Genomic DNA, 15,316 nt, shown 5'->3' with positions numbered 1-15,316 from the left:
AAGAAAGCTGTGAAAACTGAATTTTTAAAAAAGGTACATTATTTTCTTACTCCCTGACATTAATAAATTGTCATTCTGTAATTTCTATGTTTTATAATAATAATAATAATAATAAAGTGTATCTCAGTCCTATATTGTCTCCCTGCATTGCTGACTTTACATGATCTGACACCCAATTCAGATCAAACGGGGACAAAATGTAGTTTCGGGTGACTCTAGGACAAAGGTTGATGGTTGTATGTAGTTTTATTAAAACTTGTAACAACATGAGTGTGAATATTGACACAACAAGCTAATTCTGTTCAAATTATCTAAATATTGCATTATAGATTCTAGCAATTGGGAAAATGGTAGTAAATTCAGAAGTAAAATAAAATATCTGTGCTGATTCTCCGTTATTAAGTTACTCAAGTGGATGTGTTTCTCTGTTAATTCACTCAGAAATGAAAATTCTGTCAGATAATGATGTTAGAGAAGGCAACACTTTAAAACATGTAAAATAATATTTTTATTGCCTTCAACAAGGTGTTATTGTTTTGGAAGACACTATATACACTGAACAAGAACAAACTAAACTAAAAGGCTCAAACATTCAAAAGTTTTTAATAAAAAAGAAAAAAGGGATGAAGAGCTGACTAATCTATATGTACAGGTGATGAGGTCTAATACTCAATGGATCTGATTTCCATGAGCTGTTGATTTATGCGCTTCAGCACAAGTTTCATGGGAAGTTTGCCGATGAGATCATCAGGATTACCAGAGAAGATGTTTGCTGGAATAATGTAGATCACCGACTCACTGCTGAGGAAGAGACCAGTGTCGTTCATCTCAGAGACACCGATGATTTCTGCCTCAGTTTCCCGGACCCTCAGCGATCTGTGGAAAACAAACCAGTACGGGAAGTTTAGGTGTATCGGTACTGGAACACTTCATCACTGTTACTATATATATATATATATATATATATATATATATAAATTTTTACCTGTTAAAATGTCCTGGTAATTTCTATTTTGACTTTTTTTTTTTATAACTTTGAATCACCCGTTAGATACAAAAAATGTATTAAGTATGTTTTAAAGACCATTCAGCTCACAAATACAAAAATCAGCAATATAACTGAATTTGGCACATGTGTTGCAGAAACACGTTCATTATCACTTTTCTGTTTTAGGCAACTTGGAACTGGATAATAAGGAGCTATTAATGTCAGGTTAGTAAATTATATTAGGTTAAAAGCTTAAAGAATTAATTTAACGCTGCAAGATGTATTAGATGGATAGAACATTTACTCACTTCCCTGATCTCACTTCTTGGAGGCTGAGATATCCACCCTTTGTGAAGATGTCCTCTTCTTCTCCACTCATCACTGGGGAAGACGGACACAGGGCATGTTTGGCCTGATTCTCCGCCTCCTCTGTGATTTCCTGTTGAACCGTCTTAAATTTGATGGTTCCAGGGTGTAGCTAACGTAGCAGAACGTAGCTAATTCCCTCCTCAAACTCCGGGGAAACCCATCTTTTTTATTAATGTAGGTTTTTAACCCATCGCTTAGTGCACTTACTCACTTCTCTGATCTCACTTCTTGGAGGCTGAGGTTCCTCCCTTTGTGAAGATCCTCGCCCGTTGTGGATGATGCAGGGACGAAGGTGTGTAATCAGCACCTCATCACCCACGTAGATGTCAGTCAGTGCCTCATTCCTCCACAGCGACACTTCAAAGACCTTTCCTCCACATTGGAGCTGTGAATGTCCAGAACGGGGACAGTAGTGCGTGTCATCTTCATGCCACGCAACTGGAAAATTTAATTCATGGGTGAGTATTATACAGTTCTGTTTCTTATTTTTGTTCCTGGATTTCCTCAACATTGCACATTTAGATTTTTGATTTATTTATTCAATTTGTTAATTACATGATTTGTTTTCCAAATAAGTGAAAAATCCAAAATATGGAGTGTTGAGGTTTCCTGAACGTGTGTTTAAATCACAGTGCCATAGTGACAGACAGATGGAGACGGTCAGATGGAAAGATGGATAGTAAATCTGGGGGTGAAAAAGCGTCTATGGTGTCAACAGTCTTACTCAACTGTTATGTCCTGTGAATTTTCTTATAACTTTGAATCACCCATTAGATACACAAACTATTTCAAAGTAAATATAATGTTGTAATGTATTTAGTATGTTTTTGAGACTATTCAGCTCAAATATACAAAATTAGCAATATAATTGAATTTAGCACAGGTATTGCAGTACACGGTCATTATCACTGTTCATTTTTCAAAAATTTCTGTTTTAGGCAACTTGGAACTGGATGATGAGGATGTAATGCTGTCAAGTTAGTAAATTATATTAGGTTAAAAGCTTAAAGAATTAGTTTAACTGCAAAATGTATTAGATGGATAGAACATTTACTCACTTCCATGATCTTCCCCTGGAGGCTGAGGTATCCTCCCTTTGAGAAGATGTCCTCTTCTTCTCCACTCATCACTGGTTAAGACAGACACAGGGCATGTTTGGCCTGATTCTCTGCCTCCTCCATGATGTCCTGTTGAACCTTCTTAAATTTGAGGGTTCCAGTGTCAACTAACAAACACATCTGGCCAAATGCATTGGACAGGGTGTATTTTTGCAGAACGTAGCTAACCCCCTCCTCAAACTCCGGGGTAAACCCATCCTTTTTATTAATGTAGGTTATAAACCCATCACTCAGTGCACAGTAACATTCCGTTTTAAAGTTTGCAAGTGCAATTTTTCTTCCCTTTGTGTAGCTCAGGGCTCGCTGGTTCATCCTTGTTGCAACGCACTTGCAACAGAAATGCTGGTGGAGAAGTTGGAGTTGCCATGCTGACGAGAAGAAAAGCAGAGAAGGGTACATGTAAGAACTCTGGCAAATATTATTTACTTTTTATTTTATTCATAAAATGAAAGTCAAAGCAATATTTTGAAGGAAATTCTGTTGAGTTTTGAAGGAATGCTTCACCCAAAAATAAAATGTGTGTGTGTGTGTGTTTGTCTTTATCACATGGTGGGGTCCTCAACCTGTAAGCCCAGTCACAGCGTGGGGACCAAAATTTTTGTGGGGACCAAAAACCTGGTCCCCACAAAAATAACCTCATTTTCAATGAAAAGAAGGTCAATGACATGCCCTGTAAAGTTTTCAGGGGTAACCTCACAATGCACAAAAACCAACGGTTTGTGCTTAGGTGTGCTTCGGAGGGGTAACTCAGTACTGGCCCCTAGTGGCACAGGATGTTATAGCCTCAACACACACTTTTCAATTTCAGAACACACACTGGGCTAAAATGCGCATGTGCAATCAGCCACCTTTCACGTAGGCTAACTATGACTTAATTAATTGCTAAAGCTAAGCTCATTTTAAGGATACTTAACCAATTAATTGCTAACACAGGCTATTTTTTTTATTAAGTGCTGAATAATGATAACATTATATATATTTAAATTTTTCATTGAAACGTATTTTAAAATGTAGACATTTCCATAATAATCACATATTGTGAAATAAATCAAACATATGATGTTTTTCTGTCTTCTGTTAAGCATTGTTCTGGGCTGCGTTTCTTATGAGACTTTTGGGAAACAAAGCCCTGTTTGAATGCATTGTCGGCAGTGTTTGAACGCTCTCTGTAATTGATTGGTTCTGACTTGCAGCATTTGCGTGTGTTCAGATCAGTGTCAGATGAGCAGGAAAATAGTTCTACTACACAATTATTCACTAACATAGGTTATTCATCCAATTCATTGCATATTGTATGCATTACTCAGGTTAAAAAACACTGTAGTATCAATAGTTTTATTTGAGTATCGATACTTTCGATACTTGACGTCAGTATCGATACATCGATACGCCCATCCCTACTCCACACACGAGGAGAGAAAGGATTAGCAGCACTCGAAGGCCATTTCGGAGTCAGCAGGCAAGACTGGTTTAAATAAAAAAGGTAAATTATGCCTATGGGACTTAAAGATTTATTCCAGTGTACAGAGCCAATTTGATATGATTTAAGTGCAGCATGAAAACGGTTAAAAGCATGAAGAAACTTTTTTTTACCAGGTAAAAGCTCACATTTGAACTTGAGTCAGTGCTAAAGTTTAGGTACATTAGTGCTCATCAAAATAAACGTCACGTTTCTTACAAATAACATCAGTAGTTCTGTTTTAAAAAATTTAAAAAGCAACAGAGTTAACCCTCTGGGGCCTGAGGTGTTTTGACATGTCCTGACATTAGTGCTTATTTCAGCTACGTACAACATACCATTGGCCAACATGTAATTTTGCTGTATTCAGCACAAACTCTGCTACAATAATATGTGAGCAAAATAGATGTACATGTTTGCATTTGCATTTTATAAAAAAAAAAATATTATGCGTGGCATGGTTAGTACGTTTTGGGAAAAACATTGTCACCGCAATAAGACCATTTAACACATACTTAATAGTTGTCCACAATACTTTTGAATTACTATTCTTGTAGGCTAGAATGATTTTTTTCTACAAAATGATGTGAAAATCATTCTGACCACTCTTTCACAAACAACAATATAACGATTTTAAAGGGATAGTTCACCCAAAAATGAAAATGCTGTCCTCATTTACTCACCCTCATGTTGTTTCAAACCTGTATGAGTTTCTTTCTTCTGCTGAACACAAAAGAAGATATTTTGAAGAAAGTCGGTAACCAAACGACTGATGGACCTCATTGACTTCCATAGTAGGAAAAAAAAATACTATGGAAGTCAATGGGGACCAGCAACTGTTTAATTACCAACCTTCTTTAAAATATCTTATTTTGTGTTCAGCAGAAGAAAGGAAATCATACAGGTTTGGAACAACATGAGGGTGAGTAAATGATGACAGCATTTTCATTTTTGGGTGAACTATCCCTTTAATTTTGCATGTCAGTTTTTGTGTCAGCACTGCTGTATGCGTGGGCCATGAATATTAATGTGACTAAAGACACTCCCCCCATGGCTAATGGCCCATCAAGGTGCTGTGAGGCAGCCTGAACAAAAAATGATGAACTAAGAATGATTCACTAATGAATAAAAAAGTTAAAAAGAACAGCATTTATTCAAAATAGAAATCTTTCCTAACAATGGAAAGACTTAAAGTTATTACTATCACTTAATACATCCTTTCCAAAAAAGAAAGAAAAAAAAGACCAAACTTTTGTTTTTTTATAAAAAAAAAAATTTTATTCAAAGAATCCTGAAAAAACTATCACAGGTTATAAAAAAAATATATTAAGCAGCACAACGGTTTCCAACATTGATTAAAAAAAATAATCATCATATCAGAATGATTTCTGAAGGCTGATGGTTAGTGGAAGGTGGTCAGCAGAGCACACACATCTGAACACAGTCACACATCTTTATGCCACTCTTGAAAACAGTTCCTGTTCAACTGAAGACATAAGTGAACATTGCATGCCTGGCATTTCTATGGTGTTACTTGTCTTTTACCACGCACTGCTTTGCAATGCACACAATTGCGGCGACCAACTGTGGCAATATCCCTGTCATCTGATGTCAGCTCAGCTCCTGGAACTGGTACATGGTCACTATTGGTCTGTTTTGGTGCTGTTTTCTGTGACACACCACAGAGCTCTGTTATAAGTTGCTCCATAAACTCTTAATGGGACAAGTTACCATGTAGCTCTTTGTGCACAATGAAAGAGTTGGTGGAAGCAATGTCCAAGTGTAGTACTGTATCAGCTGATCAGACAGGTCAGCACCCCCCATGTGTTTGTTGTATGCAGTCACAGGTGCAGGACATGGAAATGTCTTTGTCCTCCATGTATCTTGTGTTTTCACCCTCCTCTGCGCAGTGTCTCCTGTATACGCAGGATGGATGGTTTTTGTCATTTCACACAAGAATAGGTAGGCTACTTTTATATTATGACGATGTAAACACAATTAGGCTACATTTCATCTGTAAAATATTACGTCTATGCACTTACTCAGTATGATTCTCCATCGCACTGAGAACTGAACAATCGTTCCTGTAAGATGTCAAAAGCTAGCCAAAACTAGGCAAAATATAGTCTGAAAATTCATATGAGTTCTATACTATCAGAAAAGGAATTATATAACAGTAAACAACTTACTCCGAACTTGTATCCTCGGCGGGATCAATTCGCTCTTGAAAATGCAGCCGTTCGTCGTCCGAGTTGCAATCTTCCTCTGAGGAAAAGGTGAATTCTTCCTCGCTGTCCAGAATCATCTGAAGGGGCGTCTTTACCGGAGTCGCGTGCCATTATCAAAACGCGATGAACTATCAGTGAATCTAATGAAGAAATGTTGTGTTTTTATGGCATTGATCGGGGGCCGTGTGCGATGCATAGATCGCCTAAACTATTTACCATGTGAATAGCGCCGGGGGCGTGGCGGCCTCAGCTCATTAAAGATAATGAAGGGAAAACGGCACCTCTCCTTGCTTTCAAACAGATTACATAAGCTGAGAATGTTTGTTTTTTCTATAAATTACTTCATTTAAAAGAAGAGAAATCAAGCTTCATAAAGACATATCTCACGTGTCTGTGTGAGAAGTATTCACTGAGTTACAGTTTATTTTCGGACGCGTTTCAGAATGGACTTCACTGACAGAGAAGGCAGAACTCGCATCATGTTTATATTTCTTTATTTGGCGAAAAGCACAACACTTTGTTTTTATTGTGAGTATACACAAAAAAATACACACTTAACAGGATCGAATGATGTATAACACAAGTATGTAAGATCAAAATCAACAGAGTATTTTGAGTCTCTTTTGCACTGCCGACCTCAGGGGGTTAACCTAGCATACTGCATGTTTTACTCTTCGCTAACTAATATTAAGCCAATTGACTAATTAACTGTTTTTAGCAGCAGCAGGCACCTGCCTGGTTAAAAGTTGTTTTTTATCTTATTTTGAGTAGATTGACGTTAAACCTTTTTACTAAATTTATTCAGTAACCAGCCGTTTTAGATGTGTTTCAGAATTGTTCTCTATCCATATACAAATTGACTGAAACGCAAAACACCTGGCCGTGCACGTGCATGCACGTGCCGGTGTTGTGCCGAAAAGTGATCGTCCGCTGAAAACTGATGTTTGGTAGGCCTATGTCTAATATCATCCTGGCCAAATTTGCCCATTGGCCTCTGTCCATCATGGCCTCCTTATCATCCCCATATACTGATTGGCTTCATCACTCTGTCTCCTCTCCACCAGTAAGCTGGTGTGTGGTGGGTGTTCTGGCGCAATATGGCTGCCGTCGCATCATCCAGGTGGATGCTGCACATTGGTGGTGGTTGAGGAGATTCCCCCTTCTATGTAAAGCGCTTTGAGTACCTAGAAAAGCGCTATATAAATGTAACAAATTATTATTATTATTATCTTTGTTTATATTTGGAAAACGGGCTGTAGCCTAATTAACATGACTTACTGCCGACTTAGATATAAAATGAAGACAATTTTGCAATTATCCTTATGGCATTATTTTACTTGCTGTGTAGGCCTACCAACCAATCCAGTCCTTTTTACCTGTTAAAATACCTTTAAATGGCCAATACAACTCATAAAATGCAGTATTTCACTTGCCAGAAAATGATTGAAGCCTTTTCTTTTTGACTGAAAGGTTATTTCTGCCGTGAAATTAGTTGATCTCATTCAGAAGAGTTATATTTGACAGATTATAGCTCAACTAGTACTTTTTACCTCTTAAAATACCTTTAAATGGCCAATACAACACATAAAATGCAGTAGCCTATTTCACTTACCAGAAAGTGATTGAAGAGACTGGGCAATACAGCTCCAGAGGACGGCAATCAGTTTTGGGCGGACGATCACTTTTCGGCTCGACACCGGCGAATGCCAGTACATAAAGGCAGTCTGTACCCTCCAGCGATCAGACAGCCTAACTATTCCCAACCATTTGTTACAAGTCCTAACACAATCTAAATAAGTCCTAACAATTCCTAACGCATTCCTAACAATTCTAAATTACATCCTAACAGTTCCGAACAGCACTCAACGGGGCAAAACAGCCATTGGCTGGACGGGGCAAAACAATCATTGGCCGAAACATAGTCACATGACTACCGTCATAAAGAGCGACAGCGCGCGAACGACTCGTCACCCACCCCATCACTACGCAACGTGAGACGTTTTTTTTTATTTTGATGTAGACTTGTACAGTTTAATCAAAATATAACGTGAAAGGGAAGCAGTTTCGAGACGATTTTGTATTTTTATGCATGCGAGTACAGTTTAATTAACATATAACATGAAAGAGAAGCAGTAACGTTACGTGACGTATCTCCTTTTGGTTGCATGTGACGTATCTCCGTTTGGTTGCACACGTTTAATGCGTTTAATCTTTATTATTAATTCATTGTTTTAACACTTATTTAGAGTTCAGAGGCAATGTTTGGATATAGTGATATAAATCGCGGTGGCCATTCACATTGCAAAAGCGTAGCTGGACTGCCTTTTGATAAAACTTGAGAACCCTGAGTTAACAGTATATGGAATATAAATGATGATGATAATTACTATGATGATGATAATTCCTATGATGATTAATGTTAAAATACAGAGTGGTGACTTGTTTTGTATTAACCATAGACTGTATAAGGGTCAATGACGTATAAGGATTTTTGACAGGCCAATTTTAAAATACAAAAAAAACAAAAAAAATACCTGTTGCAATTGTTCAAACATTAAGGATGTTGTGTACACATGTAAATTCATATAAAAAAATTAATTTAAGTGATTTAAGTGTTTCTTCATCTAGATGAATTGTCCGTAGCCTTAAAAATGTCATGTGGTGCATCATTTCATTTAACTTGTCAGATTTTTTTTCTAACAAATAATAATGTTATAGATATAAATTATTTTATAAAGTATTGTATACAAGTAACATTTGAGGTCAATAGTTTTTTTTAAAAGTAATTAATATTTTTATTAATCAAGGACACATTCAATTGATAAAAAATGATGGTAAAGATATTTAGGCTATAATGTTACGAAAGATTCTATTTCAAATAAATGCTGTTCTTTTGAACTTTCTATTCATCAAATAATCCTGACATATAAAATGTATCACAGTTTCCACAAAAATATGAACATTGATATAATCAGAAATGTTTCTTGAGCAGCAAATCATTATATGTGACCCTGGATCACAAAACCAGTCACAAGTAGCACAGGGTATATTTGTGGCAATAGCCAACAATACATTGTATGGGTCAAAATTATCGATCTTTAATCGAATATTCCAAAAATCATTAGGATATTAAATAAAGATCATGTTTCATATTTTGTAAATGTCCTACCGTAAATATATAAAACATTTATTTTTGTGAGTGAATGCAGCAATATCGTGAACGTAAATGGACAACTTTAAAGGTGATTTTCTCAATGTTTCAATTTTGTTGCACCCTCAGATTCCAGATTTTCAGTTGTATCGGCCAAATTTTGTTCTATCTTAACAAATCATACATCAATGGAAAGCTTATTTATTCAGCTTGCATATGATGTATAAATCGAAATTTCAAAAAATTGACCCATGTGACTGGTTTTGTGGTCCATGGTTACATATTTGAATGATTTCTGAAGGATCATGTGACACTGAAGACTGGATTAAAGATGCTGAAAATTCAGCTTTGATCACAGGAATAAATTACAGTTTACTATACATTCACATAGAAAACATATTTTAAACTGTAATAATATTTCACTCTTCTCCTATCAAGGTACTCCGCTCTTGCTGCAGGGTCAGAATTTATTCGCTTGGCAGTGGCATCTGGTAAAATAGATTAAACTAGTTTTAAATAAATAAATAGGCAATAATAAATACATTACTAATAAATGCATAATTACTAAACTGAAATTACATGCTCTTTTTTTGTGTGCATTTTTCTCATATTCTACAAAGAGTAAACAAACTGTCTGAAATATATTAAAAAAATATCCCAAATTGCATAAAAATCTATTCCAAATTATACTAAATTAAAGTACTTTTTGTATATAAACCGTCAATTGAATATAAAAGCATAAAACTGCTAGCCTAGAAATCTAGACGCACCCTAGCGGCAGCAAAATGTATTTCGCAGCCAGGTGGGTCTAGCAACTCTCAATAGACCTTCTAGCTGCAAAAACCTAAATTGGGTCAGGCCAATCACGTCGTGTATAGAGTAGGCGGGGGCGGGCTTAACATATGACGACAGAGTTGCGACGGCTGCCACTTGAAAACAAAGAATGACGGCTGCTGATGGAGAACAACGGTCTTTTGAATCGGCTTTGGCCGCGACTCTGGAGGACTTGGAGTTAAGTTTTTCTTTGAGAAAAGAGCAAAGAACGGCACTTAAGTCATTCTTAAAAAAAGGAAGATGTGTTCGTCGTTTTGCCGGCCAGATATGGCAAAAGTTGAATCTATCAACTAAGCTCCGCTGTTGGGAAAACGCTCTGGTTGGTTTAAGCGCTGTCCTATTGCGTGCAGAGGGAATTTGAAAGACAGCCGTTTATCCCGCCCCTCTGATTAAACCGCATCTATGGTGAGTTTCCAGACCTAACATCTTGATGTAGGTCTGGCTTGCCAGGCTATAAAACTGCCAATCTAGGACATATATCTATCATGGAAAACAGTCTGCAGTGATATTTGGTCGCACCACATGATATTTTCAAATTAAGTCAAAATTTACAGGCACAGAATTGGCCCCCTAAACAAAACAAGCTAGCTTCCCAAAAAAGGTCACTATGAAATTTATAATAAAACATATATATTTGTAGAAATAACTTTAATATAAAAATTTGAGGTCATACCACATGATATCCAAATGTGCCAACTACACACCAACCATTACAAAGGGTTTTTTTTTTTTCCAATATGAGAGAATTACAAACCTGCTTGCTGCTTCCATGGGTCCTTGGTAAATTGGTATAAGATGTAACTTCCTGTGTTTGAATCGTTTTCAACATAAAAGTCCCAAAATGGTAGTTCCTTGATGGTCGCACCACATGATATTTCATAAAACGGACATCATCGAACAAAGTTTTTTTGTATATTATGATGGAAATATAAATACAAATGCTTTGAATTTTTTTACAGGATTACAAAACATTTTGGAAATCATGCCAAATAGTGCAGAAAATAAATTTGAATAAATTGAGTAATTTCAAAGATGTTTTCAAAACAGAAGTTATGGCCGGACGGTCGCACCACATGATATTTTGACACTTTAAATAACAAAAAAATGACAAATAACTAAAGGTTTTTGAAAAGTTAAAGTGAGTACATACATGGGACAGGTACTACAAATATACAGTATCTTTTTATGCATTTAAACCCGTTTTTACCTGAAAAAATGCAATCGGACAGAAAATTTAGGCGTCATGTCATTGACCCATAAATAAGACAGTAAGAAAAAGCCTAATAACTTTAGTAACTAATATGTTATAATTTCTACATAATTAACTGGGGTTTTTTTACACTCTGTTGCTTTTTACTGTTTTCAATTTATTAATTTGAATTTAGTGTAACTTTATCATTCATTCATATATGTAATTTGACAACATCCTTGTATATAATAAAAAAATAATCCATGTGTCAAATCCCTCTTCTACATAAAAATTATAACCCTAACCCTTTTCTTTAAACTTCACTTCATTTGTATCTCTCTCAAGTTGTCTGTTTAAAGACATGACTAAGACAGGTAAACCTGATTCATACTGGCATGACATCATCTGTAAGTATGCCCAAGGGAAGTACCACTTCTCAACAGGCAAGAAGCCAGGGATGAAGAAGTGGAAGCCATGGACAGAATTAACAACTGTCCATTACACAACCAGACCCGTGCATAATGATATATTTGGGAAAATAATAATTTGCAAATGTGGTTATCGTAAGGTATGTAATGATAAATGTGATTATTTTACCTACGATGATCATTACTCTTTTTTTAACTTTTTCTTTTACATAAATATATTTATATAAATATATATAAATATAAACTCAACTCACAGTAAAAAGATACATGCACAAAGACATGAAGGTGGGTGTTTTTTACAATTATACTAACAGGCGTATTACTTACCTTAAAACAAAAACAAAAAAAACTGAATCTGACGACATATGGCATGTAGTAATTGTGTATAACAGGTTTTTCAGCAAAGTTTTGATTTTGATAATTTGCAGATTTTGAGACCTGGGGAAAACACTAATGCTTGTTTTAAAGTCAGCAGAGCAGACAGTGTTAGGCATGCAGGCAGGACCACAGAGCAGTGTTCTTGAACCAGCCTCACAGAGCAGTGCAGTCTCAAGACCAGCGAGCAGTGCATGCCTCAGGACCAGCGAGCCGTGTAGGCGCAGGACCAGCGAGCAGTGCAGTCTCAAGCAGTGAAAGCAGTACTTCAATTAAGTGTGGTCTTTGTAGTGAAGATGTTGATGTTGAGTGTTTCACTGAACATCTGTCGGACTACCATGTCCAAGAATGTTGTGACCAGTGTGGTGCAAAAGTCTGGGGTGCGGTTGGACTTCTTCACCACATTGAAAGTCATCATCATTTGACTAGTATTGCAGGCAGAGAATCTGTGGATCCACCAACATCTTCTCCAACAACATCATTTACGCAATCACCCGCATGCATTGAAGAGCAGTAAGGCGCTCCACAAACTGTACCTCAAACACCATCCCTGGACGTTAACCTGAGGCCTCCAGAAGTGAATTGGGTGAGTTTTCTCCCCAAACAGTTTTGTCGGGTTATTAAGCCAGCAGACCAGAAGTGGATAGCGCAGTGTCTATATGACAGCACAGGATGACTAAAACAGCAGTTTTCTCAAAACTGGTTTCATCCACCAAGTCCCAGCAAGCCTACTACTTCACCTCCTGATCCTTACAGCTACTTCAGACAGCGGATGTTTCTGTGGGCCCCAATGAGAATGTGGGGTATTCCTCTGAAGTGCACACAGTGCAATAGGAAGATGCACCATTCAGGAATATACACTAAAGTGAGGGAAGTCATTGATGTTGACTGTAGATATTACCTGGTTGGAGTAGACTACCCTCGCTGCAGCAAGTGTATGATTCCTGTCTGCCCTTGGAGTTCGGAGATCCTCAAACAACTGGATCCCTCCCACAGAAACAAATTCCCCGCTGTTCTCACCACTCAGCTTGCACTTGACAAGAAGTGTGTGACTTTGTTGAAGCCTAGAACTGCAGGGAACAGCTCCAGTTTCTTGCACTAGGCGCTTGAAGAAGTTCACAGTGAGTAGTGGGCAAGACGGACCATAGATTATCTAACAGACTGTGAATTACACAAAAAGAGATGTGCCTTGACACAAGCTGAGGTAGTTTGTAAGCAACCACCGCCTTTTTGCCCCCTACCTCTGGCACAGTTGTTTGAGACGGTTCATGCCAATGAGATCCTGAGTCACCTTTATGAGCTAAAGGGTGTCGTAACCTCAACATATGGTAGCATCCTGAAGCTTGATTCTACCAAGAAGGTAAGTGTATATAAAAAGAGGCAAATGCATTTTTAACTTCAACTTGATGTTCAGTGATTTTACCTGATTGTAATGTTTGTGTATTTATATAGATAACTAAAAAGCTTGCTGGTGGCATTGCGGACACTGCTACATGGATGACCAATGTTGGTAATGAGTTTGGCCAAGTTCTGAACTGTGTCCTAACCACTGGTGAGGGAGCTGGCATAGATGACTTGTGTCAGGGCATCGTAAAGCGATACAAGGATGCTGGGGAGCCAGAGCCAGCTGTGATTTACGTTGACCGGGACTGCTGCAGCGAGACAGGTTGGTTCTAAAATTAAAATGAGTGAAAAATACAATTATATTATATTATTTATTATATTTGTTTAATGATGCAAATGTAAATCTGAGAAAACGTGTAAATTCACTCCTTGTTTCTCATTGATGTAGGCGTTAGTGATGGGGACGAGACCGCCTATGCCGAGTCCGAGTCAAGACTGAGTCTTTGAAGACCGAGTCGACCTGAGTCGAGACCGAGACCTGCGTCGACCGAGTCGAGACCGAGTCCGTTGGTTTTCAAATACAGTCAAGTCCGAGTCAAGACCGAGTCTTTGAAGGGTCGAGACCGAGTCCGTTGGTTTTCAAATACAGTCGAGTCCGAGTCAAGGCCGAGTCTTTGAGGAAGCAAGTCTGAGTCGAGACCGAGTCTTTAGGACCATAGACCATAAGACCATAAAAACATGTCAGTTTTCATATTCATGATTTAATATCACCCCAGTTAATAATCAACAGTTAGGCCTACAGACTAAGCTAGATTGGGAATTGTTTAGAGGAGCAGTCTTAACGTCAGGATGATTTCTTCTAATGTGGCGATGGAAGTTAGAAGTTGTGCCATAGGTTTCAGGTCCGTGGAGGGAAACGGGGACAGGGAGTGACAGTTCATCTGGCGGCCAGGGCGGAGACGACAGTCCATCGGGCGACCAGGGCGGAGACGACAGTCCATCGGGCGACCAGGGTGAAGCAGACGACCCATCGTGCGGCCAGGGCGAAGCAGACTTTCCCTCGAGTGACCAGGGCGGAGCAGGTCGTGCAGACGGCCAGGACTGAAACGACAGTCCATCGGGCGGCCAGGGCGGAGACTCTCCCTCGGGCGGCCACGGCGGAGACAACCCCTCGGGCGGCCACGGCTCAGGAACAGACGACACCGGCTCAGGAACAGACGACACCGGCTCAGGAACAGACACCGGCTCGGCGGTGGCCATCTTGTCCGAAGACACAGGTTCGGCGGCGGCCATCTTGTCCGAAGACACAGGCTCGGCAGACGTGACGTGAACAGGCTCGGCGGCGGCCATCTTGTCCGAAGACACAGGCTCGGCAGACGTGACGTGAACAGGCTCGGCGGCGGCCATCTTGTCCGAAGACACAGGCTCGGCAGACGTGACGTGAACAGTCTCTGGATCAGCGGATGTGATGGATCGCTGGGGTGGCTCAGGCAGTGCGAGCAGCTCGGGCGGGGCCAGCAGAGCAGGACGCCTGGGCGGCGCGGGCAGAGCAAGACGCCTGGGCGGCGTGGGCAGAGCAAGAAGCCTGGGCGGTGCGGTGCGGGCAGAGCAAGACGCCTGGGCGATGCGTCAGGGACGGCAGTCACCTCCGGGATGGTCTCCGTGTTAGGAGCCACCGGACTCGGGACCACCTGAACTGGGACCACCAGACTCGGGACCACCTGAACTGGGACCACCGGACTCGGGATCGCCGGAACAGGGACCACCGGAACAGGGACCACCGGAACAAGGTCCACTGGAACAGTCACGGAGGGAGTCCTCCTTCTCCTTCTC

At 39.2% G+C, this 15,316-nt stretch overlaps 1 long non-coding RNA gene across 1 annotated transcript in view; it reads right to left on the bottom strand.

Moving 5' to 3' along the window:
* Window positions 1–348: 348 nt before the first annotated feature.
* Window positions 349–15,316, bottom strand: part of LOC311082000 — a 44,689-nt gene continuing 29,721 nt past the window's right edge. Inside the window, exons 5-7 of the long non-coding RNA XR_014606076.1 lie at window positions 2,416–2,843; window positions 1,297–1,795; window positions 349–876 (exon numbers count right to left, since the gene is read on the bottom strand). This is a non-coding gene — a long non-coding RNA (uncharacterized lncRNA). The remainder of the gene's footprint in view (window positions 877–1,296; window positions 1,796–2,415; window positions 2,844–15,316) is intronic.

The sequence above is a fragment of the Abramis brama genome (genome assembly GCF_963993115.1).
Source record: "Abramis brama genome assembly, chromosome: 4".
Lineage (NCBI taxonomy): Eukaryota > Metazoa > Chordata > Actinopteri > Cypriniformes > Leuciscidae > Abramis > Abramis brama.
This window is presented reverse-complemented; position numbering and strand designations above follow the sequence as displayed.